Source organism: Sebastes umbrosus, chromosome 1 (assembly GCF_015220745.1).
Source record: "Sebastes umbrosus isolate fSebUmb1 chromosome 1, fSebUmb1.pri, whole genome shotgun sequence".
In the NCBI taxonomy this organism is placed as follows: Eukaryota; Metazoa; Chordata; class Actinopteri; order Perciformes; family Sebastidae; genus Sebastes; species Sebastes umbrosus.
Window position 1 is genome coordinate 30556936 of NC_051269.1, and position 6000 is coordinate 30562935.

Sequence of the window (6000 nt, forward strand, 5' to 3'; positions counted from 1 at the left end):
TTACCAAAACCGCAATATGGCTTACTGCAATTTTCAAATCGCAGGAGGCACAATAGATGTTAAAGGTGAACTGTGTGTCAAAATACCATTTAAAATCAAATATGGTGCTGAAGAGACATCCAGGCCTACACATCATTTTCTACAGACTTAAAAAAACATCTTTGTTTGGTACAGATCCCCACAAAAATAACACTCAAATAATTGTAATGTTTTTCAATGAAAATGAGAATAATGGTGTAAAAATGATCACTCCCTCTAATATCGCAAATCATATCGCAATATCAGTCAAAATAATCGCAATTCGATATTTTTTCAAAAGTGTTCAGCCCTACTTTCTACTTACTTACTTTTACTACGTTTCACAGTTTGAACACATAACATAAATCCCATGAAACTGGTTACCGAATACATTTCACTTGCAAAGGAAAATGTCTCTGAAGTGTAACATTTCAAGATTTCTGGGGTCCAAAGTTCAACTTTGTTTCTTTGTAAATAAATAAATAATGAGACGTGGGCTTTAACAGTCTTACCCCACTGATGTACTGAAGTGATGGGAATGAAGGAATGGGTGGTGTCCTCTCCTCCTCGGGGCAAAAAGTGGACTTGGTCCAACTCCTCTGGGTAAAGAGGTGATCGGGTTCTAGGTTGGCTCGACATCTCCTTCGTCAAGGAGAATCCAAAATCTCCAGGGAATCTCAAAACCTAGGTTGTGTAAAAACAATATTAGATATTACTATATTGAGTCATGAAATTCCAACCCTCTATGGCCCAGTGTTTCCCACACAGACTTTACTTGGTTGGGAGTCCCACTAGCGACCGTACTGCCCCTAGATTAGAGAACCGCTGGTTTATTGATTAATGTAGCTAACAGCAGGGAGGGACCACCCACAGTTGAGAACTTATTATTACTGAATAAATACTAAAAGAAGTGTCCCATCTATCAATTTCCTTTAGTTACACAAGCACATTCACTGCCCTCTGCCCAGTTAAACCACTGCCACATGTCTGGACTACAACTGCCAGTTTAACACTATTGGACCAATAGGTGGTTTCATGAGCATATGAAGCCCAGATGAAGCCTCGTGAAATGAAGCCTTTTGCAAACCAATTTGCTGGAGAGCTTCAGTGCTTCATGAAGCTTCATCTCGTCATCACTAATTAATTGGTTTGAGTAACTGCTTAAGGGAAAACAAGTCACGTTTCTGGCTTCTTTACTCCTCTATGACAGTAAACTGAATGTGTTTGAGTTGAGACTGTTTAAGGAGGAATGTTTAGTGCTTATGTCAATTATACACTTTTGCCTGTGAGTTTGTGTATATGGGTGCATTAAGAGTAGAGCTGCAATGATTAATCGATTAGTTGTCAACTATTAAGTTAATCGCCAACTACTTTGATAATCAATTAATCCGTTTGAGTAATTTTTTAAGAAAAAAGAATAGTCTAAATTCTTTGACTCCAGCTTTTTAAATGTGAATATTTTCTGGTTTCTTTACTCCACTATGACAGTAAACTGAATGTGTTTGAGTTGTGGACAAAACAATTTGACAACATTTGAAGACTCATCTTGGGCTTTGGGAAACACTGATCGACATTTTATCACATTTTATAGACCAAACAACTAAGCGGTTAATCGAGAAAATAATCAACAGATTAATCGACAATGAAAATAATCATTAGTTGCTGCCCTAGAATGTTTTATCCCTGTTTGAACCAATCATTAACTACTTTTAGCCTTTTTTTTTTTACAATGAATTATGATTATTAAACATTTTAACCATGAAATTGACATTAAGTGCTTCTTCTTAAATCATTAACTGAATAACATCACAACATCATACATCTTACACACCTCAAATTCTTATATTCAAGATTATAATTTAAGTGCACATATCCAGATGTCTTCCTAAACATACTATATATTATTAAAGTATCTGATCACTTTTGATGAATTTAAAACATTAATGGAAGACCTAGAAGCAGAGTCAATCGGGAGCTGTCTGTGTTTCTGAATATTTTCACTTTAACGTTGGTTTCAAACACTTGATTTTAATGTGTTTTGTATGATATTATGCTATGTATTTATTTTGCATTTGTTTTATGTTGTGGTGTCTGAAACTTTAATGTATGTTTAAATGCTGCTGTCTTGGCCAGGTCTCTCTTGTAAAAGAGTCTTAATCTCAATGAGTACTACCTGGTTAAATAAAGGTTAAATAAAAATAAAAAAAAATGATTAGCACAGTGGTAACCATGCTGCACCTGTACACATGAACAAAAGTAATGTTACAAAAGTAAACAAATCCAGCATCAAAGTAAAATAATTAAGCTACAACTCATGTTATATCAGATTATCAATGTAAAAATATGCAGCTTTAATGCTTCCAAGATCACATCAGTGAATAACATCAAGTTCACACAACTTGGTTAGCAACGCTGCTTAGCAACGCTGCTTAGCAACGCTGCTTAGCACGGTAGCTAGCCAAACTTAGCTTGAGCTAAACTCACCAAGAAGCTGCCAAAAAGCGATCAACTCCTGGCGCACAGGTCCTCGAATCACCTATTTTACTTTACATAAGTGTCGTTTATGTGTATTACGCTTATAATTCATGAACAGAGTTATCTTCTAACACTTAATTTAGTTGAACTAGTTTCTAAACGTGCAGCACTCAACTGTTTCTGGTTTGTTTCGTGTTAAACGTCACCTGGAGGGGGCGGGACTTATCTCCCCTTGTCCAATTGGAAGTCTGCATTGTCTGATAGAACAGCCAATAAGAACCAAGTATGAGCACAATTACTCTGACTGACACATTGTTTAGCAAACAAAATAATAATATTGGAAATAAAAAATCATCATAAAGAGCCCAGTTGTCTACTGGGTTACAAACAGTTTTTTGTTGATTGATTAAATTGTTTCATAACAAAAATGCTATAAAAATCATGATTTAGATTATAATCAGAAAAAACCCTCACAAAGAATTCAAATTATAAACCTACTTTAGAAACACACTTCACAGGCTGAGAGAATTATTCAGACAGGCTGAAACTAATGAGCATGAAAGGTTATCCAAATAACAGTTGGATAAAAAGAAGGTATGCTCCTCAAATGTCTTTTTGTTGTGTAAGTGCCCTTTGCTTCATTGCTCCTGCAAGTCAAATGCATGCGGTCCAATTCCATGCACTTTCTTGCACAATAAAGTTCTCAAACAACAAACTCTGGTTAAAAAAAGGACTGTCAAACTTTCAGGAACAGAAAATAAAACTGGTATGCAACTACTTTACATTAGCAAAAACATCCTTTTTTGAAAACATAATGCCACCAAATCACATGTCCAGCACAAAGTCCGTATCAACTGTACTGTATCTGCAAAACATCATCACCGCCAATGGTCTTCAATGTGTTACTCCACTTACTAGAACAAACTTTATACTCAAGCAAAAACTCAGCTACCATAATAAAGAAAGCTCATCAACGCCTACTTCCTGAGGAGGCAGAATAATAATTATTTTCATTTGTAGAGCACTTTTCAGGCACAAAACACTTTCCGAGGAAATTCACAACATAGACAGCAGAATGGAATGAAACATAAATAATGAAACAAAAACAATAGAATAGGTAAATAATGAAACATGCATATACCTATTCATACAATTACATATGCAAACATATATATGCATATACATCCGCACACAAGCATACAAAAGACTCAAAGTCAGCTGTTTGGACAAGCCATTCTATAAAAGTGAGTTTTAAGACGGGATTCAAAAGTCGTGGCAGAGTCAGCTGATCTGATGCTCAGTGGAAGACTGTTCCAGTAGTGCAAAGGCTCAATCACCCTTTGTTTTTAACCTGGACTTTGGAACAGTTAAAAGACCCAGACTGGCAGACCTGAGGGGCCTGTTTGGACAGTACGGTGAGAGGAGCTCAATTATATACTCCGGTGCCAGGTCATTCAGAGTTTTTATGTGATCAAAAAGTAGCTGGCCTACAAGTGTGTGGTGGAGAGTGTCCTCACCTCCTGCATCACTGTGTGGTACAGCAACTGTTCTGCTGCAGACAGGAAGGCTCTGCAGCAGGTGGTTAAGTCTGCAAAGAAGATCAAAGACAGTAGTCTACCCACTATAGGAAACATCTAAACCAGCAGGTGCAGGAATAAGGCTTCCTGCATCATGAAGGACACCAACCACCCTGCAAATGGGCTGTTTCCCCCTCTCCCCTCAGGCAGGAGGTAGCACAGCATCAGGACCAGATCCACCAGGTTAAAGAACAGCTTCTTTCCTTCAGCCTTGAGACTGTTGAACTCTGCATCACTCTGATAATGCTATACTGTTGGCATTATGCTGCCACTTAAGGCACAATGCTGCTTACCATGCATCGGACAAGTGCAATTGAGGCCATTTGGCTAAATGTTCTCCCCTCACACTTACACACTTTTACTATTTTGACTATTTACTATGTGTTTTATTTGTTATAGTTGATTTTTATTGCTTTTTAAATTATTATTCTATATTATTGCTTTCTTATTCCGGTACCTGAGTACTTGATTTCGTTCCCTTTCTTGTATCAAAATGCTCTGGAATGACAATAAAACGTCCTTGATCCTCTTATGTAAGAAGTGATGGTTTTCCAGTCAGTTGTGACATGCAGTTACTGTATATTTTTTTTGTGCCAAAAGAATTGTTTTGATGATTTCACCCAGAATGTAGAGACGTGTGCTCTGCATGATGCTGGCATTGTGTAACAATTGTTCTCATGAGTCAGTATAATTGGTGCTTTCTTTAAGGATGTGAAGTCTGTCTCGCCAACATGCAGATTACTTTCAGAGCCTGTCTTCTATTGGTTGACAGGTTTGCCTTTGTCTACCTGTTTCAGTGGCCAGGTTGTATTCAATCTGTACATTGTCAAGGTTTAGAAGCTTTTTATGTGTATTGTGTAGGTGCATGGGGGGCTGAATAGGGCTAAATGACTTCAAATGATTTTGCATTACAGTAGTTTCTGTCCAATAGGTATATCTTTATATTTTGTTATGTATAAGTTGGTTGGATCTTTCATTTGTTCTGATGGTCCTTGGTATTTTTTAATAAAGGATGTTGAGTCACTGAGTTGCAGAAGTTGACTGCAATGTCTCTGTGCTCCTGCTTAGAAAAATCCATGTTGTTTGAATATTTTCTAAAACATTTTAATTGAAAACTGCACTGCACAGAATTTATTTTGTGGCATAAAAAGTTATTTTTATTTTGGCATGGCAAATTCAGAATTTCTTGTTGAGGGGATTTCAATACATCTTAATACGTGTTTGTTCAGTTTCTTGATGTTTTTCTGGATTCGGGACCTTTGGGTTTAATTACATTTAAATGTATTATTATTATTATTATTATTATTATTATTATTATTATTATTATTATTTTTATTATTATTATTATTATTATATTAATTCCCTTAAAATATTAAAATATATTCTAAATAATTCCCATTTATTTTTTTAATTACAAGTTATTGGCCCTGATGCCATGGAAATTATTCAACACTTTAGGACATTTAATTTTACAGTAATTAAAAAAAGGAAATGCAATTTAAACAGATAGCAGATAGTGACACCGTGGCTATTGTGATTCACTAGGTCATATAACACATAAATCACACAAAATAAATCAGACAAAATCACCCTGGAGAGAAACAACATCCTCAGTATGATAAGCCAGAGAGTCCTACGAAGGGCAGAAAGATCTGCATGAAGAGACAGTAACAAGATCATACTGTGCAGCTTCACTGACAACATAAACCAATTAAAACACACACACACACACGCACACACACACACAACCTCTTGGCGCTGAACAGCAGGGTTAAATCCAGGGTGAAAATCCTCAACTCTGTGCTTGATGCTGTTTCTCTAATTACAGGGTCTTCGTGAATAAAAAGTAAACTTTAGTGGCCACTGGCAGGTCATCATCATCACTCACACTCATACACACACACGTACACATCAGTTTGTGTAAGTTATG

At 36.3% G+C, this 6000-nt stretch overlaps 1 long non-coding RNA gene across 1 annotated transcript in view; it reads right to left on the reverse strand.

The window, feature by feature from the left end:
• The window catches only part of LOC119499901, a 28381-nt gene extending 25667 nt beyond the window's left edge, over window positions 1–2714 (reverse strand). Inside the window, exons 1-2 of the long non-coding RNA XR_005209484.1 lie at window positions 2503–2714; window positions 531–702 (exon numbers count right to left, since the gene is read on the reverse strand). This is a non-coding gene — a long non-coding RNA (uncharacterized LOC119499901). The remainder of the gene's footprint in view (window positions 1–530; window positions 703–2502) is intronic.
• Between the last annotated feature and the right edge of the window lie 3286 nt (window positions 2715–6000).